This window comes from Triticum aestivum, chromosome 1A (genome assembly GCF_018294505.1).
Source record: "Triticum aestivum cultivar Chinese Spring chromosome 1A, IWGSC CS RefSeq v2.1, whole genome shotgun sequence".
In the NCBI taxonomy this organism is placed as follows: domain Eukaryota; kingdom Viridiplantae; phylum Streptophyta; class Magnoliopsida; order Poales; family Poaceae; genus Triticum; species Triticum aestivum.
Genome location: NC_057794.1, coordinates 523,150,289 through 523,175,991, shown reverse-complemented (window position 1 = coordinate 523,175,991; position 25,703 = coordinate 523,150,289).

Genomic DNA, 25,703 nt, shown 5'->3' with positions numbered 1-25,703 from the left:
TTCTCCTCGAGCTACCTCTTGGCAAGACCGAGCTCTTTCTTGGACCCCTCGAGGTCCTGCTTCAGTGTGGCGACCTCCGCAGTCAGTGCGGCTGAGGCCAGCAGTGAAGCCTGCATACACATATTGACATACTTAAATTAGACTCCTTGGATATTGTTTGATCCTCTGTTCGGCTTTTCTTTGTGAACACCGAACAGAGCCTCAGGGGCTACTGTCTATGCGGTAATATTTTTCCTATATTTTAACACTTACCTCAAAGCCTGTTAGAAGGCTGGCACAGGCTTCAGTCAGTCTGCTCTTAGCGGACTGAACCTTCTGGACCACCGCACTCATAATAGTGTGGTGCTCCTCGTCGATGGAAGCACTGCGAAGCGCTCCCAGCAGATTGTCCGGTACCTCTGGATGGACAGAGGTCACCGGCACAGGCGTCTTGCCCCTCTTGGAAGGAGGCTGCCTGCCCGAGTCCGGAACCACTGGAGGTTCCGGCGTGGTGCTCGGCTGAGGGCCGAACTCGGAGCCCTCAGGGGCCTTGTTCCCTCTGCTCCCAGAGTCCGGAAGGTCGCCTTCAGGCGCCTCCGGGACTGTCTCCCCTCGACCCGGTGCCTCTTGAGACAATACCTCGGCGTCGTCCATAGGGCAAGGGGAGGTGGCGGTCGGAAGTGGATCGCTATCCCTATCCGACGAGCCCAGGGAGCCGTCCGATGATACATCAATACGGGCTCGTGGCGGCCAGCATAATCATATTCGGCGTTAGGGGAAGCAGTGCGACAAAGGAATGCTATGAGTTACTCTGGTATCCGAATACTTACGATTTCCCCAGGGGCTTGGCCCTGGGCAGCCACTCATCTTCGCCTTCGGCGGCAGTGGTAGAGTAGTCCGGAAGGAGAGTCCTTCCCTTCTTGGACCCATCGGCCTCCCGGTTGGGGCGGCCTTCCTTTTCTTGTCTCCCCCGACTGGAGGGGGGTGTCTTCATCTTCCTCCTCGTCTTCGGGGGAGGAGTGCGCCACGGAGTTATCGTACGATAAGTCCGATAAACCCTGGCGTCGGGAACTCTTTTAGGTTCCCTTGGCCTTCTTGGTCTTCTCCGGAACCTTGTAAGGAGCCGGAGTCAGCATCTCCGTCAGGAGAGCGCCCGTGGTGTCTTCGGGCAGAGGGGCCGGACAGTTAATCTGCCCCGACGTCTCCACCTAGTCCTGTAAAAGGCATGGAGATCAGACCCCGCACGTGATTAAGCTAGGGTAAATAAATATCCTACGGGACGTATTGAACTCACCGAACGCGCTAGGCGCTTTGCGCTTAGCCCGCGGTCCTCGGCGAGAGAAGGAGGGACCTCGGTGCCCTTGAACAGCACCTTCTAGACGTCCTTGTGCGTTGTATCGAAGAGCTCGCTCAGAGTCTGGTGCTAGGCCGGGTCGAACTCCCACAAGTTAAAATCCCGTTGTTGACACAGGAGGATCCGGCGGATGAGCATAACCTGGACTATGTTGACAAGCTTGAGCTTCTTGCTTGCCATACTCCGGATACATTTCTAGAGTCCATCCAGCTCCACCGATGAACCCCACGACAAGCCCTTCTCTTTCCAGGAAGTGAGCCGTGTAGGGAATCCGGATCGAAACTCGGAGGCCGCCGCCCATTTGGCGTCGCGCGGCTCGGTGATGTAGAACCACGCCGATTGCCACCCCCTTTATGGTCTCCACAAAGGAGCCTTCAAGCCATATAACATTGGGCATCTTGCCCACCATGGCTCCGCCGCATTCTGCTTGTTGGCCTCCTACCACCTTCGGCTTGATATTGAAGGTCTTTAACCACAGGCCGAAGTGGGGCCGGATGCGGAGGAAAGCCTCACACACGACGATGAACGCCGAAATGTTGAGGACGAAGTTCGGGGCCAGATCATGAAATCCAGCCCGTAGTAGAACATGAGACCACGGACGAAAGGATGGAGGGGAAACCCCAGTCCGCGGAGGAAGTGGTGGAGGAAAACTACCCTCTCGTGAGGTTCCGGGTAGGGACGATCTGCCCCGCAGCGGGCAGCCGATGCGCGTTATTCGCGGCTAAGTATCCGGCTTCGCGCAGCTTCTTGATATGTCCCTCCGTAACGGAGGAAGCCATCCATTTGCCTCCCGCTCCGGACATGTTTGGATAAGGTTGAGGGGAAGGATGTGGACTTGGGTGTTGGAGCTCGAGTGCGCAAGAATGGATGAGCAAGGAGGAAGAAGGTGTGGATGAAAAGGTGAATCCTTATCCCTTTATATGGGCGAACGAAACTATGCGTCCCCACTAGCCTGGTAAAACTCGCTTATCCCCCAAGCACCGTAAGCGATGGCGCGGTTGGGTTACCCACACCCGTATTGATGAGAATCCCGTGATAAGGGGACATGATCTCTGCTTTGACAAGAGGTGTCAAAAAACTGCCTCGCGTTATGTGCGGGGCTAGTTAAAGGAAACGGTTTGAATAATCACCGAGCCATGACATAATGTCGTGTTGCCAAAACAAGTCAGCAAATTGGATTTGTGGAAATATTATTCTCTCTATGGTGGTATGTGGAACTTATTTTGCAGGGTCGGACACTATCCTTGTATTCAAATTCTTCCGTGGTGTATTCGGGGGAGGAACCCGCCTTGCAATGCCGAAGACAACACTGTGCGCCGGACTCATCGTCATTGAAAGCCTGGTTCAGGGGCTACTGAGGGAGTCCTAGATTAGGGGGTCTCCGGACAGCTGGACTATATCCTTTGGACGGATTGTTAGACTATGAAGATACAAGATTGAAGACTTCGTCTCGTGTCCGGATGGGACTCTCCTTGGCGTGGAAGGCAAGCTAGGTAGTACGGATATGGATATCTCCTCCTTTGTAACTGACCTTGTGTAACCCTAACCCTTTTCGGTGTCTATATAAACTGGAGGGTTTTAGTCCGTAGGACACAACAATAACATACAATCATACCATAGGCTAGCTTCTAGGGTTTAGCCTCTCTGATCTCATGGTAGATCTACTCTTGTACTACCCATATCATCAATATTAATCGACCAGGACGTAGGGTGTTGCCTCCATCAAGAGGGCCCGAACCTGGGTAAAACTTCGTGTCCCCTGCTTCCTGTTACCATCCGCCTAGATGCACAGTTCGGGACCCCCTACCCGAGATCCCCCGGTTTTGACACCGACAGCAAGAACAACCAATCTAGTAGGCCAAACCAAACTGATAATTCGAAGAGACTTGCAAAGATAACCAATCATACATAAAAGAATTCAGAGAAGAATCAAATATTATTCATAGATAGACTTGATCATAAACCCACAATTCATCGGCCTCAACAAATACACTGCAAAAGAAGATTACATCGAATAGATCTCCACAAGATAGGGGGAGAACATTGTATTGAGATCCAAAAAGAGAGAAGAAGCCATCTAGCTACTAACTATGGACCCGTAGATCTGAAGTAAACTACTCACACTTCATTGGAGGGGCTTGGATGATGATGTAGAAGCCCTCCCTGATCGATGCCCCCTCCGGCGGAGCTCCGGAACTGGCCCCAAGATGGGATCTCGTGGATACAGAAAGTTGCGGCGGTGGAATTAGGTTTTTGGCTCCGTATCTGATCGTTTGGGGGTACGTGGGTATATATAGGAGGAAGAAGTACGTCGGTGGAGCAACAGGGGGCCCACGAGGGTGGGGGCGCGCCTGGTAGGGTAGGGCGCGCCCCCCTACCTCGTGGCCTCCTATTACGTGCCTTGACGTAGGGTCCAAGTCTCCTGAGTTGTATTCGTGGAGAAAATCATGTTCCCGAAGGGTTCATTCTGTTTGGACTCCGTTTGATATTCCTTTTCTTCGAAACCCTAAAACAGGCAAAAACAGCAATTCTGGGCTGGGCCTCCGGTTAGTAGGTTAGTCCCAAAAATAATATAAAAGTGGATAATAAAGCCCAATAATGTCCAAAACAGTAGATAATATAGCATGGAGCAATCAAAAATTATAGATACGTTGGAGACGTATCAAGCATCCCCAAGCTTAATTCCTGCTCGTCCTCGAGTAGGTAAATGATAAAAATAGAATTTTTGATGTGGAGTGCTACTTGGCATAATTTCAATGTAATTCTTCTTAATAGTGGTATGAATATTCAGATTCAAAAGATTCAAGACAAAAGTTCATGTTGACATAAAAATAATAATACTTCAAGCATATTAACAAAGCAATTATGTCTTCTCAAAATAAAATGGCCAAAGAAAGCTATCCCTACAAAATCATATAGTCTGGCTATGCTCTATCTTCACCACACAAAGTATTTAAATCATGCACAACCCCGATGACAAGCCATGCAATTGTTTCATACTTTTGACATTTTCAAAACTTTTTCGATCTTCACGCAATACATGAGCGTGAGCCATGGATATAGCACTATATGTGGAATAGAATGGTGGTTGTGGAGAAGACAAAAAGAGGGGAAGATAGTCTCACATCAACTAGGCGTATTAACGGGCTATGGAGATGCCCACCAATAGATATCAATGTGAGTGAGTAGGGATTGCCATGCAACGGATGCACTAGAGCTATAAGTATATGAAAGCTCAATAGAAGAAACTAAGTGGGTGTGCATCCAACTCGCTTGCTCACGAAGACCTAGGGCATTTTGAGGAAGCCCATCATTGGAATATACAAGCCAAGTTGTATAATGAAAAATTCCCACTAGTATATGAAAGTGACATAATGAGAGACTCTCTATCCTGAAGATCATGGTGCTACTTTGAAGCACAAGTGTGGTCAAAGGATAGTAACATTGTCCCTTCTCTCTTTTTCTCTCATTTTTTTGTTTGGGCCTTCTCTTTTTTTAAGGCCTCTTTTTTCGTCCGGAGTCTCATCCCGACTTGTGGGGGAATCATAGTCTCCATCATCCTTTCCTCACTTGGGACAATGCTCTAAAAATGATGATCATCACACTTTTATTTTTCTTACAACTCAACAATTACAACTCAATACTTAGAACAAAATATGACTCTATATGAATGCCTCCGGCGGTGTACCGGGATATGCAATGACTCATGAGTGACATGTATGAAAGAATTATGAATGGTGGCTTTACCACAAATACGATGTCAACTACATGATCGTGCTAGCAATATGACAATGATGGAGTGTGTCATAATGAACGGAATGGTGGAAAGTTGCATGGCAATATATCTCGGAATGGCTATGGAAATGCCATGATAGGTAGGTATGGTGGCTGGTTTGAGGAAGGTATTTGGTGGGTATATGATACCAGCGAAAAGTGCACGGTATTAGAGAGGCTAGCAATGGTGGAAGGAAGTAAAGTGCGTATAATCCATGGAATCAACATTAGTCATAAAGAACTCATATACTTATTGCAAAAATCTAGAAGTTATCAAAGCAAAGTATTACGCACATGCTCCTAGGGGGATAGATTGGTAGGAAAAGACCATCGCTCATCCCCGACCGCCACTCATAAGGAAGACAATCAATAAATAAATCATGCTCCGACTTCATCACATAACGGTTCACCATACGTGCATGCTACGGGAATCACAAACTTTAACACAAGCATTTCTCAAATTCACAACTACTCAATTAGCATGACTCTAATATCACCATCCTCATATCTCAAAACAATTATCAAGCATCAATTTCTTCTTAGTATTCCACGCACTCAAAAGAAAGTTTTACAAATCTTGAATACCAAGCATATTATTATTAGGCAAATTACCATGCTATTAAGGCTCTCAAAATAATCTAAGTGAAGCATGAGAGATCAATAGTTTCTATAAAACAAATCCACCACTGTGCTCTAAAAGATATAAGTGAAGCACTAGAGCAAAATTATATAACTCAAAAGATATATGTGAAGCACATAGAGTATTCTATAAAATTCAAAATTATGTATGGCTCTCTCAAAAGGTGTGTACAGCAAGGATGATTGTGGTAAACTAACAAGCAAAGACTCAAATTATAAAAGACGCTGCAAGAAAAACACATATCATGTGGTGAATAAAAATATAGCTCCAAGTAAAGTTACCGATAGAAGTAGACGAAAAAGGGGATGCCTTCCGGGGCATCCCCAAGCTTTGGCTTTTAGGTGTCCTTATATTATCTTGGGGGTGCCATGGGCATCCCCAAGCTTAGGCTCTTGCCACTCCTTGTTCCATAATCCATCAAATCTTTACCCAAAACTTGAAAACTTCACAACACAAAACTTAAAGAAGAAAACTCGTGAGCTCCGTTAGCGAAAGAAAACAAAAGACCACTTAAAGGTACTGTAATGAACTCATTCTTTATTTATATTGGTGTTATACCTACTGTATTCTAACTTATCTATGGTTCATAAACTATTTTACTAGCCATAGATTCATCAAAATAAGCAAACAACACACGAAAAACAAAATCTGTCAAAAACAGAACAGTCTGTAGTAATCTGTAGCTAGCACAAGATCTGGAACCCCAAAAATTCTAAACTAAATTGCTGGACGTGAGGAATTTATCTATTCATCATCTTCAAAAATAATTAACTAAATAGCACTCTCCAAATAAAAATGGCAGCAGTTCTCGTGAGCGCTAAAGTTTCTGTTTTTTACAGCAAGTTCAACAAGACTTTCCCCAAGTCTTCCCAACGGTTCTACTTGGCACAAACACTAATTAAACACAAAAAACACAACCAAAACAGAGGCTAAATAATTTATTTATTACTAAACAGGAGAAAAAATCAAGGAATAAAAAAAATGGGTTGCCTCCCAACAAGCGCTATCGTTTAACGCCCCTAGCTAGGCATAACAAGCAAGAATAGATCTAGGTATTGCCATCTTTGGTAGGTAATTCTTCAATGAGGCATCTGTATCCCTTAGGAATTCCTTTCTTTCTATTGATTATCAAACTCTTAGGCATAATATCGAAAAATTCATTTGTAGCAATTGGTTCCTTAATGATAGCAAAAAGATTGGGATGAATACTTATAGATTTAAGATCCGCAGTTTCCTTACTAGATGATTCACCCTTATTTTTAGGAACATACATAAGCTTGGCAATTTTAGTAGGAGGACTTGGATTATTCTTTACGGAAGAAAAAGCGGTTCCCAAGTTCGTAATGATACCCTCAAGTTTATCGATTCCAGTGGAATCTAGATTTATTTTCTCACTAACTATGAGTTCCTTTTCCTTAATATTTTTCAAAGTCATTCGTACCTTAGATACATATTGGGTAATTTGATTGTGGATATTTTTATCTATACTTTCAATTAATTCAATGGTAGCAACTTTATTTTCAATAATTTCAAGTCTTTGCATAACATGCTCCAAAGTTAACATAGTTCCATTAACCAAAAGAGGTGGTGAGCCAAATAAATCTAACATAGCATTATAAGAATCAAAAGTACGGCTACCCAAGAAATTCCCTCTGGCAATGGTATCAAGGATATATCTATACCAAGGACTAGCACCTACATAAAAATTGCGGAGAAGAACTGAAGTAGATTGCTTCCTAGTAGATCTATTTTGAGCATTGCAAATTCTATACCAAGCATCTTTTAGATTTTCTCCCTCCCTTTTTTAAAATTTAGAACTTCACTCTCGGGAGACAACGGAGAAGATATGAGACTAGCCATGACGACAAGCAAGCAAGCAAACGGGCAAAAGAGGCAAATAGAGAGGGAGGATAGAGAGAGAGGGCGAATAAAACGGCAAGGGTGAATTGGGGGGAGAGGAAAACGAGAGGCAAATGGCAAATAATGTAATGCAGGAGATAGGGATTGTGATGGGTACTTGGTATGTTGACTTTTGCGCAGACTCCCCGGCAACGGCGCCAGAAATTCTTCTTGCTACCTCTTGAGCACTGCGTTGGATTTCCCCGAAGAGGAGAGGATGATGCAGCAAAGTAGCGTAAGTATTTCCCTCAGTTTTTTAGAACCAAGGTATCAATCCAGTAGGAGGCTACGCTCGAGTCCCTCGTACCTACACAAAAACAATAGCTCAACGCAACCAATGCGCTTAGGGGTTGTCAATCCCTTCACGGTCACTTACGAAAGTGAGATCTGATAGAGATGATAAATAATATTTTTTGGTATTTTTGGTATAGAGATGCAAAGTAAAAAGTAAAAGCAAAGTAATAATAAAGTGATGGAGATTTATATGATGAGAAAGAGACCCGGGGGCCATAGGTTTCACTTGTGGCTTCTCTCAAGAGCATAAGTACTCTACGGTGGGTGAACAAATTACTGTTGAGCAATTGACAGAACTGAGCATAGTTATGAGAATATCTAGGTATGATCATGTATATAGGCATCACGTCCGAGACAAGTAGACCGAAACGATTCTGCATCTACTACTCTTACTCCACTCATCGACCGCTATCCAGCATGCATCTAGAGTATTAAGTTAAAAATAGAGTAACGCCTTAAGCAAGATGACATGATGTAGAGGGATAGTTTCATGCAATATGATAAAAAACCCATCTTGTTATCCTCGATGGCAATGATACAATACGTGCCTTGCTGCCCCTTCTGTCACTGGGAAAGGACACCGCAAGATCGAACCCAAAGCTAAGCACTTCTCCCATGGCAAGAACAACCAATCTAGTAGGCCAAACCATACTGATAATTCGAAGCACTTCATAGATAGACTTGATCATAAACCCACAATTCATCGGTCTCAACAAACACACCGCAAAAAGAAGATTACATCGAATAGATCTCCACAAGAGAGGGGGAGAACTTTGTATTGAGATTCAAAGAGAGAGAAGAAGCCATCTAGCTACTAACTATGGACCCGAAGGTCTGAGGTAAACTACTCACACTTCATCGGAGGGGCTAGGATGATGTAGAAGCCCTCCGTGATGACGGCCCTCTTCCGGTGGAGCTCCGGAACAGGCCCCAAGATGGGATCTTGTGGATACAGAAAGTTGTGGTGGTGGAATTAGGTTTTTGTCTCCGTATCTGATCGTTTGGGGGTATGTGGGTATATATAGGAGGAAGAAGTACATCGGTGGAGCAACAGGGGGCCCACAAGGGTGGGGCGCGCCTGGTAGGGTAGGGCACGCCCCCTACCTCGTGGCCTCCTGTTACGTGCCTTGACGTAGGGTCCAAGTCTCCTGAGTTGTATTCGGTGAGAAAATCACGTTCTCGAAGGTTTCATTCCGTTTGGACTCCGTTTGATATTCCTTTTCTTCGAAACCCTAAAACAGGCAAAAAACAGCAATTCTGGGCTGGGCCTCCGGCTAGTAGGTTAGTCCCAAAAATAATACAGAAGTGGATAATAAAGCCCAATAATGTCCAAAACAGTAGATAATATAGCATGGAGCAATCAAAAATTATAGATACGTTGGAGACGTATCATAATGTCATGCATAATTTCTTTGTATAAGTCAATAGGTATTGCACTAGCACTAGCACCCATATCACATAAGCCATGATAACAATGATCTCCTATTTTAACAGAAATAACAGGCATGCCTACCACAGGTCTAGGTTTATCTGCATCACGAGGTTTAGCCATTCTAGCAGTTTCATTACAGAAGTAAATAACATGCCCATCAATATTATCAAACAAGAGCTCTTTAACAATAGCAATATTAGGTTCAACTTTAACTTGCTCAGGAGGTGTATATGTTTTAATATTGCTTTTACGAACCACAGCTGAAGCTTTAGCATGATCCTTTATTCTAACAGGGAAAGGTCGTTTCTCAACATAAGAAGCAGGAACAATAGGATCATTATAAGTGACAGTATTTTCTTCAACTTTAATAGGTGCAGCTACTTTTACTTCTATGGGAGGATGATATTTAAACCACTTCTCCTTAGAGAGATCAACATAAGTAGCAAAAGATTCATAGAAAGAAGCTACTATCTCAGAATCAAGTCCATATTTAGTGCTAAACTTACGAAAAATATCGGTATCCATAAAAGATTTAACACAATCAAACTTAGGTGTCATACCTGACTCCTTACCATTGTCAAGGTCCCAATCTTCAGAGTTGCGTTTAATTCTATCCAATAAATCCCATTTGAATTCAATAGTCTTCATCATAAAAGAGCCAGCACAAGAAGTATCAAGCATGGTGCAATTATTATCAGAAAGCCGAGCATAAATATTTTGAATAATCATTTCTCTTGAGAGCTCATGATTGGGGCATGAATATAACATTGATTTAAGCCTCCCCCAAGCTTGAGCGATGCTTTCTCCTTCGCCAGGCCAAAAATTATATATATAATTGTGATCACGATGAACAAGATGCATAGGGTAATACTTTTGATGAAATTCCCATTTCAATACTTTATAATTCCATGATCTCGTATCATCACATAGCCTATACCATATCAATGCGTCTCCCTTCAAACATAAAGGGAAGACCTTCTTCTTAGCAACATCATCGAGTATACCTGCAAGCTTAAATAATCCACAAACTTCATCCACATATATTAGGTGTTCATCAGGATGCTTTGTTCCATCTCCTGTAAAAGGATTAGCTAGCAGTTTTTCTATCATACCCGAAGGATACTCATAAGGAATTTCATTTTCATATTCATTTTCAATAGGTTCGGTAGGTTGAGGAGCAACAGTTTGCTCTACTGGTCGGGGTGAAGACACCCCGAACAAGCCCCTTAGAGGATTACTTTCCATAGTAATAAGTGGCAGTAAATTTCAACACACTATATAAAATTTTCCTTACCAGTTCCACCTACCAAAGGCGCCGGAAAAGAGTCTTAATGGCCCACAAGTATAGGGGATCTATCGTAGTCCTTTCGATAAGTAAGAGTGTCGAACCCAACGAGGAGCAGAAGGAAATGATAAGCGGTTTTCAGCAAGGTATTCTCTGCAAGTACTGAAATAAGTAGTAACAGATAGTTTTGTGATAAGATAATTTGTAACGAGCAACAAGTAACAAAAGTAAAGTGCAGCAAGGTGGCCCAATCCTTTTTGTAGCAAAGGACAAGCCTGGACAAACTCTTATATAAGGAAAAGCGCTCCCAAGGACACATGTGAATATCGTCAAGCTAGTTTTCATCACGTTCATATGATTCACGTTCGGTACTTTGATAATTTGACATGTGGGTGGACCGGTGCTTGGGTGCTGTTCTTACTTGAACAAGCATCCCACTTATGATTAACCTCTATTGCAAGCATCCGCAACTACAACAAAAGTATTAAGGTAAACCTAACCATAACATGAAACTTATGGATCCAAATCAGCCCCTTACGAAGCAACGCATAAACTAGGGTTTAAGCTTCTGTCACTCTATCAACCCATCATCTACTTATTACTTCCCAATGCCTTCCTATTCACTCGCGCAGCTATCTGTATTGCATCGACTGACTTTGTTCTCCCTGCTTTCTTTTAGGCCATTATTGAAATGTATTCGTTGCCCAACGGGGAGCAAGAGCAAGCTCTAGAAGGCGAGGCGAGTGGTGGCGAAAGTGGCGAGTGGACTTCCGATGGTGAAGGGGATGGTGGAAGTGACGACTCAAGTGATGGGGAAGAAGTCGAGTCGCCTCCTCGCATAGAGAGACGATCCAAGCTTGACCAAGAACGGCCGAGTGCCCGCGACAAGGCAACTGCTCAGGCCGGTCAGTCTTCGAAGCGTCCTCGGATCTCTTCACCAACCCTGACTGAGAAGGCGCCAAAGCACCCCAAAGTTGCAGAGCTGAAGACTCGGAAGGCACTGCCAAAGATCAAAATCGATATCCCTGTCGCCTCCGCGTGAGTGTCTCTCCTTGTATTCACTCGACGCTCCGCGCTGTTTGTTTTTCTTGTTTTAACTAGACGAACTTTGGAATTGTTAGTGCTGCCACTTCCGGGACCTCATCTTACAGGGATGATGATGAGGTGATGGAGGATGCGGTCACTTCTAATCTAGGTATGGTTTCTGCCATACTATCTTTCTTTGGTCGATTTAACTGCATCGTGCATCATTGGGTGACGTGATTTTGGCAATTTGAACTTTGTACAGCTCCCAACATTATTGACCTCCCTAATGATGATGAAGAGCCCGAGAGGTCTTTGATGAGGAAGAGTAGGCGAGCTCCTGTAAGTGAGGCGCTATAGTCGACGCCGACGGCGGAACCAGTCGTTCAGGACACTGGTGACATCAATCGGGGTTCTGTTACCTTTGCGGAGCCCCTGTCGAGTGCCTTGCCTTCTTCTTCGACTGCTCAGGCCCCTGTCAACCCGCCTTCACTTTTTGCAACCCATCATGTCCCGGAGGACGAGGTGAATGCTGCTTGGGAAGCCATACGCCAGGCGGGCATTATGATGGAGAAGATGAAGACGGTGCGGGACGCCAGCCAAGCCGCCTATGATGCTAGCTCGGCTCTCCAGAGCAATGTTCAGGTTAGTTGGTCGCCGCTTGTTCTGTTAGGATATGCTATCTGAAGATTCTTTCTGAAAATCTTTTCATCTGTACACCCACTGGGTGTGTCGATTGAATTTTCTGGACTAGTGGGGGCACGCTGAGTGCACCCACTGGTTGTAGTCCCCGAGGCTACGGCGGACTGCTGGCAGTCGACCATAGTCTTTGTATTTTGTCGAGTAAAACCGAACTGGTAGTTTGTTTCTTCCGCTCGATCCGGTCGAGTGAAATCAGAACCAGGCGGGGCACGCAAAGTGCACCCACTAGGTGTAGTCCCCGAGACCGCGGTCGATTGCTGGCAGTCGACTGTGGTCTGAGTTCTACTTTGTCTCTCTCTTTTTTTTGAACTCGACTCCGGTGGGCCGGTCGAGTGGAATCAGAACCTGTGGGGGCACGCAAAGTGCACCCACTAGGTGTAGTCCCCGAGACTATGGTGGACTGCGGGCAGTCGACTATAGTCTTAGTATTTGTCGTTTTTGCTATGCAATAATTTCTCCCCGTTGATTTTAGAAATCTTGTGATCTTGGAGCTTGCTTCACTGATTTGGAGAGGCAGCAGATTCAACTGAAACTTGACTTGGAGCTGGCCAGGACAGAATTGCAGACGGTCAGAGAGGGCGCCGCTGGTAAGACAAGTTCATCGACTGGTCAGTTTTCAGCTCGAGCATCCTTCTGCTATTTCTGAATCAATCATCATTTCTTTGCAGAAAAACTAAGGGAAGCTTTGGCGAAAAAAGATCAGGATTTGGCTGCTGCCCAGAAGGAGGCTGACGACAGGACCGCTCTGGCCGGACAGAAGCTGGCTTCAGTCGGCCAGTTGGAAGAAGAGAATACCAGGCTGAAGACTGCTCTGAATGAAGCCAACAGGGAGTGCACACGCTGGAAGAAGGAAAACCTCAACCTGAGCGAAAAGATGGAAGGCATCGCTCGTAGGAGGGACGATCTGGAGAGCTACCTGAGGAGCCTTGCCAAGAAGTTGTATATCAAGCTTGAACGTGCACATTTAGTTCCGACTGGTTTTTTTGTGTCGACTCAGTGTATGAAGATTGACTTATCCTTGGATCGTGAATGCAAAGTTTTGCCAGAACTTTGAAGAAGAGACTGGGAGGATCGAACCAGGTTTGGATCCAATCAACTCTCCAGTGAAAGATGAAACTGCCATGAATCTGCTCCGACTAGAATCTCGCATCGACGGTTCCATGGACTACTTGGCTCGACTGAAGGTCGCCATGTCACGGATCGACCCGGCACTCTGGCCAGAGGCTACGCTCCAAAACAATCTTGAGTCTCTGATGGCTCGACTTAACGGAATCCCTGACTGAGTGCAGGAGTGGAAGAAGTCTTCTGCTCATTGCGGCGCTGATGTGGCTCTGTCCTTGGTTTGTGTCCACTGCAAGGAGGTGCGACAAAACAAGTTGGCCGCAATCAAGGTTGCAAACACCCAGAAGCATGACTTCCGAACTTTTATGGAGACCTTCATAGCTGCCGCCACTCGGATTGCCGATGGTGTCAACCTGGACGAGTTCGTTGAGCCTGCCAGCCCTCCTCCCGTGGAGTGAACAAACTCTTGTGTCCTACCTTAAATTTGCCTCGGAATGCCGAGTGGTTTTTGTAACCATTAAACTTTTTTGGGCTGCATGCCCGAGTACCTCGATCCGTGATCCAGAACCTTTAGAATTTTATCTGAACGTGGTTTACCGTTGAATATCTTTATGAATCTCCTGCTGAGTGAACCCAATCTTTATTCGAGACAACTTTCTGTATTCGCAGCGCAGCTCTGAAGGAGGGGGAAGCAGTCGACCCATGTCTTGTATTTGTGGCGAAGCTCCTCAAGGGCGGGCGGCTGTCGACCCACACCCTGTTACTGCAGAGTGGGACGGAGTGCACATTGTATTTGTGGCGAAGCTCTCCAGGAGAAGGTGGCAGTCGACCCGTACTTTGTTACTGTAGAGCGGGATGAATCGCGCATTGTATTTGTGACGAAGCTCTCCAGGAGAAGGTGGCAGTCGACCTGCTCCTCGTCCTCCTTGAGGATTGAGATGTGTTTGGCAGAACTTAGGCGAGTACTGGACTGCAGCTAAGCCCCCGAGTGGGAGGATTGCTCTCCACTTGGTAGGATTTTTTCAAACTTAGGCGAGTGCTTGACTGTAGCTAAGTCCTCAAGTGAGAGAACTTAGGCGAGTACTAGACCGCAGCTAAGCCCCCGAGTGGGAGGACTGCTCTCCACTCGGTAGGATTTTTTCAAACTTAGGCGAGTGCTTGACTGCAGCTAAGTCCTCAAGTGAGTGAACTTAGGCGAGTACTGGATTGCAGCTAAGCCCCCGAGTGGGAGGATTGCTCTCCACTCGGTAGGATTTTTTCAAACTTAGGCGAGTGCCTGACTGTAGCTAAGTCCTCAAGTGAGAGAACTTAGGCGAGTACTGGACTGCAGCTAAGCCCCCGAGTGGGAGGATTGCTCTCCGCTCGGTAGGATTTTTTCAAACTTAGGCGAGTGCCAGACTGTAGCTAAGTCCTCAAGTGAGAGAACTTAGGCGAGTACTGGACTGCAGCTAAGCCCCCGAGTGGGAGGATTTCTCTCCGCTCGGTAGGATTTTTTCAAACTTAGGCGAGTGCCTGACTGCAGCTAAGTCCTCAAGTGAGAGAACTTAGGCGAGTACTGGACTGCAGCTAAGCCCCCGAGTGGGAGGACTGCTCTCCACTCGGTAGGATTTTTTCAAACTTAGGTGAGTGCATGACTGCAGCTAAGTCCTCAAGTGAGAGAACTTAGGCGAGTACTGGACTGCAACTAAGCCCCCGAGTGGGAGGACTGCTCTCCACTCGGTAGGATTTTTTCAAACTTAGGCGAGTGCCTGACTACAGCTAAGTCCTCAAGTGAGAGAACTTAGGCGAGTACTGGACTGCAGCTAAGCCCCCGAGTGGGAGGATTGCTCTCCACTCGGTAGGATTTTTTCAAACTTAGGTGAAGCGGATTCACGGCTAAGCCACCCACTGGGGGATTTCTTATGCAAACAAAAACAATAATGATCACTGGGAAAATTATAACGCTCTTGTCTTTTGATAAATAAACTACAGGAGTTTTTCTTATTACATCTCATCTGAGTGAGAATTCAAGTATAAAAGGGGCAGAGTAGCTCCGCATTCCAGGCTCGTGGCTCATTAATCTGGCGATCGGCATTGTAGAGGTGGTATGCTCCATTGTGGAGGACTCTGGTGACTATGAAGGGGCCTTCCCAAGTAGGAGCAAGCTTGTGTGGTTTCTGCTGATCCACTCAAAGGACTAAGTCTCCTTCTTGGAAGGCTCGTCTCTTCACGTTTCTGGCATGGAATCGACACAAGTCTTGCTGATAGATGGTCGATCGGATCAGGGCCATTTCTCTTTCTTCTTCTAGGAGGTCGACTGCGTCCTGCCGGGCTTGTTCTGCTTCATCTTCTGAGTAGAGCTCGACTCTGGGAGCATTGTGAAGCAGGTCACTCGGTAAGACTGCCTCGGCTCCGTAGACCAGAAAGAATGGGGTTCTTCCGGTCGATCGATTCGGGGTTGTCCTCAATCCCCAAAGGACTGATGGGAGCTCGTCGACCCATGCACCTGCTGCGTGCTTGAGATCGCGCATCAATCGGGGTTTCAGTCCTTTGAGAATTAGGCCATTTGCCCTTTCTGCTTGTCCATTCGACTGGGGGTGAGCGACCGAAGCATAGTCGACCCGAGTGCCCTGAGAGGCGCAAAAGGCCCTGAACTTGTCGGAATCGAAGTTTGACCCATTGTCCATGATGATACTGTGCGGAACTCCATATCTGAATATCAACTCTCTGATGAAACTGATAGCGGTGCAAGCATCGAGATTCTTGATAGGCTTGGCTTCAATCCATTTGGTGAACTTGTCGACTGCTACCAGCACATGAGTGAAGCCGCTCCTGCCTGTTCTCAGTGGCCCAACCATGTCCATCCCCCAAACAGCGAAGGGCCAGACGAGTGGAATGGTTTTCAGGGCTGACGCGGGCTTGTGCGGCATATTGGAGTAATACTGACACCCTTCACATTTGTCGACTATCTCTTTAGCCATCTCATTGGCCCTTGGCCAGTAGAACCCCGCTCGGTATGCTTTAGCCACAATGGTCCGAGAGGACGCATGATGACCACAGGTCCCCGAGTGGATATCGTTAAGGATCATCTGACCTTCTTCTGGTGTGATACACTTCTGGCCGACCCCAGTCGCGCTTTCCCTATATAACTGTCCCTTTATGACTGTAAAGGCCTTGGATCGACGGACGATCTGTCGAGCCTCTTCCTCGTCTTCTGGGAGTTCTTTCCTTAGGATGTACGCGATGTACGGTTCTGTCCAGATGGGAGTGATAACCAGCACTTCCATTATCAGATCGACCACAGCTGGAACTTCAACTTCAGTCGGATCCGTGGCGCTTTTTGGCTGCGGGGCCTCTTCCATGAAGGGATCCTCCTGGACTGATGGTGTGTGGATGTGTTCCAAAAACACATTGTTGGGAATGGCTTCTCTTTTGGAACCTATTTTTGCCAAATCATCAGCTGCTTGATTTTTCAGTCGGGGTATGTGATGAAGCTCTAACCCCTCGAATTTCTTCTCCAGCTTTCTCACTGCATTGCAATAACCAGTCATGGCTGGACTTCTGACATCCCACTCCTTCATCACCTGATTAACCACCAAATCTGAGTCGCCATAGACCATGAGGCGACGGACGCCGAGTGAGATGGCCATGCGCAACCCATATAAAAGTGCTTCATATTCTGCCTCGTTATTGGAGGAATCAAAATGGATTTGAAGAACATATCTGAGTTTATCTCCTCTGGGGGAGACCAACACCACTCCGGCACCGGAACCACTCAGCATCTTGGAGCCGTCGAAAAACATAGTCCAATGCTCCGAGTGAATCTGAGTCGGCAGCTGCTGTTCAATCCACTCGGCGACGAAATCTGCGATTGCTTGGGACTTGATAGCTTTCTTTGCCTCAAACTTGATATCAAGGGGAAGGAGTTCAATCGCCCATTTTGCCACTCGACCAGTTGCATCCCTGTTATGCAGGATCTCTGATAATGGAGCGTCGCTGACGACTGTAATGGAATGATCAGAGAAGTAGTGAGCAACTTTCTTGGTGGTCATATAAATCCCATATACAAGCTTCTGATAGTGAGGATATCTTTGCTTCGATGGGGTCAAGACTTCAGAAATATAATATACTGGGCGCTGAACTTTGAAGGTTTTCCCTTCTTCTTCCTGCTCGACCGTAAGTACCGTACTGACGACTTGTCCTGTGGCTGCAATGTAAAGCAGCAAAGGCTCTTTGCTGATTGGGGCAGCAAGCACCGGCTGGGTGGAGAGCAGAGCTTTGAGCTCTGCAAACGCTGCATCAGCTTCAGGAGTCCACTCGAACTTGTTGGACTTCTTCATCAATCGGTAAAGAGGTAATGCCTTTTCACCGAGACGAGATATGAATCGACTTAGGGCGGCCAAACAACCAGTAAGCTTCTGGACGTCGTGCACTCGCACAGGGCTTTTCATTCGGAGTATAGTGCCAACTTTTTCTGGATTGGCGTCGATTCCCCGTTCGGAAACGAGAAAGCCGAGTAACTTTCCGCCAGGGACTCCGAATGTACACTTTGATGGATTAAGCTTGATATCATACCTCCTGAGGTTGGCAAAGGTTTCAGCAAGGTCAGTCAGCAGGTCGAAGCCCTTCCGTGACTTGACCACAATATCATCCATATATGCTTCCACGTTCCGACTGATTTGAGTGAGTAAACACTTCTGAATCATCCTCATGAATGTGGCTCCGGCATTCTTGACGCCGAACGGCATGGTAACATAACAGAAGCACCCGAATGGAGTGATGAAAGCTATCTTGATCTCGTTAGGTCCATACAGACGGATCTGATGGTACCCGGAATAGGCGTCTAAGAAAGACAGTCGCTCACATCCCGCAGTCGAGTCGACTATCTGGTCGATGCGGGGGAGAGGAAAATGATCTTTCGGGCAGGCCCGATTGATATGTTTAAAGTCAATGCACATGCAAAGTGACTTGTCCTTCTTGGGGACCATGACAACGTTGGCGAGCCACTCGGAGTGGTAGATTTCTCGAATGAACTCCGCTGCTAAGAGCCGAGCCACCTCTTCGCCAATAGATTTTCTCTTTTGGATGACGGACCGTCGAAGATGTTCCTTGACAGGTTTTACTTTTGAGTCGACTCTCAGGCGATGCTCAGCCAGCTCCCTGGGAACACCTGGCATGTCAGAAGGCTTCCATGCGAAGATTTCCTAGTTCTCATGGAGGAACTGGATGAGCGCTTCTTCCTATTTGGAGTCGAGTGTTGTCGAGATATGAGTCGGGGCGGCACTGGGTTGGTCGGGTGGATGTGAGCTGTCTTCGTGTCGCCAGTCGACTGGAAAGCTAACTCTATAGCGGGCTTCTTGGCTCGCAACAGATCACTCGGGTCTGCAGTCTTCTGGTATTCCTGCAACTCCACCACTGCCATCTGTGCGTCGGCGATCTTCGAACCCTTCTAAAAACATTCTTCCGCTTTCTTCCGATTGCCCGTAATGGTGATCACACCTTTGGGGCCAGGCATCTTCAATTTGAGATACACGTAACATGGTCGGGCCATGAAGCGTGCATAAGCCGGCCTGCCCAAAATAGCGTGATAGGCACTCTGGAAGTCTACAACTTCAAATGTCAATTTTTCTTTGTGGTAATTCTTGGAATCACCGAAAACCACATCAAGAGCAATCTGGCCGAGTGATTCAGCCTTCTTCCCAGGAATGACTCCATGGAAACTCATGTTGCTGGCACTGAGTCTGGACATCGGAATGCCCATCCCCTTCAACGTCTCAGCGTATAATATGTTCAAACCACTGCCACCATCCATCAGGACTTTGGTCAGTCGAGTGCCTTCAACAACTGGGTCGACCACCAAAGCTTGCCTCCCAGGGGTGGCGATGTGCGTTGGGTGGTCGGACTGGTCGAATGTTATGGCAGTCTAAGACCATTTCAGGTAACTAGGTGTCGCCGGAGCGACCATATTCACCTCTCGGTTAATAACTTCCAGTCGACTTTTGCTCTCAACATCTGCAAAAATCATCAGGGTGGAATTGACTTGAGGGTATCCGTCATCACTGTCCTCTTTGTCCTCGACCTTGTCTGACTCCTTTTCCTTTCCCTTGGGCTGCTTGCCCTGGAACTGCTGGATCAAGAGTCGACACTGCCGAGTGGTATCTTTCGGGTAAATAAAATTACCCTCTTCATCTTTCTTTGTGTGGACGATACACGGTAAGTCCAACACATCATTTCCCTCCTGGCCTTTAACCTTTTTGGGGTTCCAAGGCCCTTTAGGTTTCCCTTTAGACTTTCCTTGGGCCAAAGCTAAGGCTTCCCCGGGAGCCGCTGGCTCGGCTTTCCGCTTCTGTTTCTGACTGGAATTGCCTCCGGGTTCTTGGGCGACTGACTTGAGTTTGCCACTCCTGAGTCGATCCTCATCTTCGCCATTAGCGTACTTGGTGGCAATCTCCATCATCCGATTCAGGGACATATCCCCGGTTCGACCGAATTTCAAATTCAGTTCTCTGTACTTGACGCCTTCCTTGAAGGCACAAACTGCTTGGTGGTCAGGCACATTCTCCACCGAGTGATGTAACGTGATCCACCTCTGGATGTAATCCCTCAAAAGTTTCATTCGGCTTCTGTACACAAGACCGCAGTTCCGTCAGCCCTGCCGGTCGCTTGCACGTGCCTTCAAATGTGGTGACGAACACTCGGGAGAGATCCTCCCAAGTGTAAATGCTGCTAGGTGCTAACTGGTTCAGCCACGCTCTAGCCGAGCCCTCCAACATGAGAGGCAGGTGCTTCATGGCCACTTCATCATTACCGCTGCCAATCTGGACGGCCACTCGGTAATCTTCAAGCCAAGTATCGGGCTTGGACTCCCAGTGAACTTACTGACTCTAGTCGCCAACCTGAAGTTGGGAGAAATCACAGCAGCCCTGATGGCTCTACTAAAGCACTCTGGCCCGGAAACATGTACTCTGCTGCTGGTAGGTGCATCTCTGACGTGACCTCGGTGAGCTCTGTTCCTATCGACCAAACCCTGGACGAGAATGGATCTCACATCAAAGCCTGGCCCTCTGGGGTCGACTGGAATCCTTCGCCCACCACTATGAGGGCGTCTGTCATCCTACTGGCGAGGCACATACGACCTGCTCCTCAGGGAAGGCATGGGCACTCGACGTCGACCGTCACGGTCGACTTGGTGATCATACTGCTCATGGTTCCCATACTGATCACGCCGGTCTCCACGTCCCTCACGCCTCAGGGGCGATCTCGGGCTGTGAGCCGACTGGACTGTGTCTGCGGCAACAGATCTGCTATGAGTCCTGTTCCGCGACTGAGAAACAGCAGAATTCTGATCTCCTGCTGCCCGGAGTAACGCTCTGATCTGCAGCAAGCCTCTGCCAGCCTCCGACTGGGAAAGCTAAATCGACTCCGCTATACGGGCCGCAGCTGCTAAATTCTGAATCGGAGTCCGATATACCTGCGGGGGTGGGAAGAGCTGACGTCGACTGGATTCGAGAACCCGTTGTCGCGCACGCTCGTCGAGCGCTCGCTGGAGGTTCTCCAGCCGAGTGCGCTCGGCCAAGTTTGCCAGGCGCACGTCCTCCAAGGCGTGAGCCTCGGGAGTTTCTCCAACGATAGGAGTGTGCAGCGCATCCATGTTCAGGCGGCGAAGTTATTCTCTCTGCAGCAATGTGAGAGGCTCGGGAAGATACTCCTCATGGGGACGCGACGGGTCGCCTCCTCCTGCGCCTCCGTCGGTGCGGGTAAAACCGGGGGGACTGGGCGGTCCATCGACCATCAAAACCTCCATCGCCGGATCGCTGCTGTCGCACTCGGATGCAGTCTCTTCGGAGCTAGTCGAACAGGCCGTAGAGGGATTCGTCGGGCTCGATCGCCGCGACTTGAGGGATGGCCGACTGACAGGCCACCGCGTGTCTCACCCACCGCTAAAGTCTCGACCGACCGGAGCGCTTGCGCCAGCGGGAAATGGGGAGGGAGGACAACACAGGAGCCGACCGGTAGGGGATCGACGGTTGCCGCAGGAGAACGCCACGGACGCACGCGCTAAAGTGCGTTGCCCCACGGACAGGGAGTGCGTCCACGTCGAGCGGAGCCTCCTGAAGCCAGGCGGAGTCGTCGGCGATGAACGTGAGCATGCCGAGACGGATCTCGCGGCCCTCCACCAAAACTCCGTCAAAAACCATGATGATTCGGGTCGGAAAAGATCGCAACTCCTCCAACAAAATGCTAAAACACTGGCCCCACGGTGGGCGCCAACTGTCGTGGTTCTAAGTCTGACAGTAATGTAGGGGGGTAAGTATGGAGAGGCGAGATCTTAGCTATGGAGAAGTTATAAAGACGCAAGGTTTACGAGTTCAGGCCCTTCTCGGAAGAAGTAAAAACCCTACGTCTCGGAGCCCGGAGGCGGTCGACTGGATTATGTGAGTATGAGTTACAGAGGTGCGAACCCTTGTCTCGAAGGAGGGGGTGGCTTATATAGAGTGCGCCAGGACCCCGGCCAGCCCACGTTACGAAGGGTTCAATGTACATTAAGGCAGGGCGTTACTGGTAACGCTAGTAATAAAGTGCTATGATGACCATAAAGCTATTTAATGACCGACCGTTAGCGTGCGGGGTGACTTTAGGTCTCCTGGCCGTCGAGTGGTTGGATCTTGGTCGAGTGATCGCTTCTTGGTCGAGTGACTTCGAGTCTGTCGAGTGGAACACCTTCAAGTCGATTGAAAGGTGATTTATTCTAGAGATGTCCTTGGGTAGGGCAGTTAGGACAGGTCCATGACCCTACCCTAGGTACATAGCTTCATCACTAGGTCCAAATAATGGTGAAGTGTTATGTAGTCGACGTTCACATAACACCACTAGAGGCTAGACAACATACATCTCATCAAAATATCGAACAAATACCAAATTCACATGACTACTAATAGCAAGACTTCTCCCTTGTCCTTAGAAACAAACGTAACTACTCACAAAGCATATTCATGTTCATAATCAGAGGGGTAATAATATGCATAAAGGATCTGAACATATGATCTTCCACCAATTAAACCAACTAGCATCAACTACAAGGAGTAATTAACACTACTAGCAACCTACTAGCACCAATCCCGGACTTGGAGACAAGAATTGGATACAAGAGATGAACTAGGGTTTTGAGATGAGATGGTGCTGATGAAGATGTTGATGGAGATTGCCCTCTCCCGATGAGAGGAGTGTTGGTGATGATGATGGCGATGATTTCCCCCTCCAGGAGGGAAGTTTCCCCGGCAGAACAGCTCTGCCGGAGCTCTAGATTGAATCCGCCAAGGTTCCGCCTCGTGGTGGCGGAGTTTTTCCCGAAAGGTTGCTTCTTTTTTTTCCTGACGAAAGACTTCACATAGGAGAAGATGGTCATCGGAGAGCCACCAGGGGGCCCACGAGGTAGGGGGCGCCCTAGGGGGGCGCGCCCCCCACCCTCGTGGAAAGGGTGTGGGCCCCCTGGTCTTCATCTTTGGTGAGGATTTTTCATTATTTATTATAAGGTATTCCATGGAGTTTCAGGACTTTTGGAGTTGTGCAGAATAGGTCTCTAATATTTGTTCCTTTTCCAGCCCAGAATTCCAGTTGCCGGCATTCTCCCTCCTTATGTAAACCTTGTAAAATAAGAGAGAATAGTCATAAGTATTGTGACATAATGTATAATAACAACCCATAATGCGATAAATATCGATATAAAAGTATGATACAAAATGGATGTATCAATAGCGTGCATGTACACTAAAGGATAGCCTTTGACTCTCAGTCCAGCTCCCTATAGGTATCCCGTGCCTGTCCCTTTGCTTCCATCGGGCACCCAGGACCCGCAAAGGCAATAAACAGCACGGTAGGCGGCCGGTGAAGCTAGCACGGCGAGTCAACAAAGCAGAGACAAGGCCAGGGCGGCTCGAGGCGGGTGGTTATTGCGTGGTGCAACGCGGGAGGCAGCCGCGATGTCACATCCCTAGCTTCAGGCATTGCTCTAGGTTAGCTTCATGTGTGCATCATGTCTATATTTTTGAAACTTGAATTGAGGAAATTTGGAAGCCTCAAAACCCTAAATAGAAGAAGGGCAGAAACCCTAAAAATCTCATTCATTGTTCCAAAATGCTCTTCTTAAATGTTTGATAATTTTTGGTAAGGGTTCTGGTCCCAACCAAAATATTGAACATTTTTAAGGATTTATTTTTGGGACTTTGAATTTAATTCATTAGCTATTTGAATTTGAATTATATTCATATAATTAGAATATAATTTCAAATATCCCTGAATTATTTTATGAGCTTTTGGAAAGGTCCATCTAGCAAAATAAAATATTCAGAGGAGCTTTGGCATTGTTTGAATTATTATTTTAATTCAAAACAGTGGCAAAAGAATTAAATAAAAAGAAAACGGAACTGAAATAGAAATAAAAGACAGAGAAGGACTTACCTGGTGCCCACCCGTGCAGCCCAGAGCCGGCCCAGTTCCCCCCCCCAGCCGGCCCAGCCCACCTTCCCCCCTTGTCCTCTTCTTCCTCTGCCAGTAGGCAGAGGCGAGACGCACGCGCGCCGACGCCGGCCACCTCCTGCTTCGCCGTGGCAGCCTCCCCGACCCCCTCGCGACGCCACGCGGCCCCACGAACTCTCTCACTCTTCCGTATCTCTCCCTCCGTCCCTATCCCCTCTGCTCTCTCTCTCTCTCACGATCGACCACGAGCACCCGAGAGCACCGACGAGCTCCACCGCGGCCAGTGTCCACCCCTCGCCTCGGCGATGCTTCCAGAGGAACCGCCGCGCCTTCCTCTTCGTCCCCACCAACTCACATGACGCCAGGAGCCCTGCATCGCGCCCACGTCGCCGTTCCCCTCCTCGGCCACCGGAACTCGCCGCCGTTCGATTCGCCGGCTCCGGACCATCCCCGGCCTCGTCTCCGCCTCGAATGGATCCGTTGTGAGCCTCCGCTGCCTCTCCTGTGCTCGCCCCCTCCGTTCTCGCCCCCTAGCCCCATCTCCCACCGCGGCCGAGAGCTTCTCGCCGCCGGCCATGGCGTGGCCGTGGCCACAGCCACCGCAGCTCGTTCCCGAGCCCACCATCGTGATCAGCACGATCGCATGAAACCGTAGACACCCACAACGCCTCCTCCCATGCTCTGTAACGCCACCCCGAGATTGCCCGAGCTCCGGCAACCGCAAAAGAGCTCGCCGCCGGCAGCTCCGGCCACCCCAGCTCCTCCCACTTGCACTACCAGACGCGCGCGACCCCCAGCTACGCGTAGGACCAATCCGCCGTCCAAATGGTCGCCTGTGGGCGAAACCCGACGCGCTCCGCCGCCACTGACCTCGCCGGCGACGAGCCGTCGGCCTAACTCTGGTCTAGTTAACCACTAATGACCCAGCTAACCTCCCCAGAGCCACTGACGTATGGGCCCCACGCCTTAGTTAATATTTATTATTTTCTGTTAAGTGTTAAACTAACCCCCACGGGCCCACAGGTCAGTTTGACCTGGCCACGTCACACGTTGACTGGCCCCACATGACAGAGTTGACTTGATGACGTGGCCTTTGACCCGGCCCCACCTGCCATTGACACTAACTAGCCCTGTGACGCTGACATATGGGTCCCACAGGTCAGGTTTGACCTGGGGGCGCCCTGTTGACCTGCTGACGTCAAGGTGATGTCATGCTGACGCATTAAATGATTTTCTGGATTTAAAATAAATCAGAAAATTCCAGAAAATGTTTAAACCTCAATAAATCATAGAAAATTAACCGTAACTCCAAATTAAATAAATTATATATGAAAAAGTATCAGAAAAATTCAAGGAATCCATCTGTACCATTTTCATGCATGTTAGAACAACTTATAGATGCTGTTTAGCACAAATCATATAAATGGCATTTGAATAATCACATATGGAGTTTGAATTTGAATTTTGTATTCAAACCAACTTCATTTAATCTGTTGCTAGTTGCATTAGCCCAAAACACATTCATATATCCATGTCATAGCATGCATCATATTGTGCATTGCATTGATTGTGTTTCCTTCTGTGTTGCCGGTATTTGTCCCCTCTCGATAGACGTGATACCGATGACGTGATCGTTGACACTGATGAAGACTCAATGTTATCTTCAGAAGTGCCAGGCAAGCAAAACCCCCTTGTTCATTCCGATACAATCCTACCCTCTCGCTCCTGCTCTCTTTTACTGCATTAGGACAACACCGTTTCAACTGTTACATGCTGCGGTAGTTGAACCCCTTTATCCTTTGCA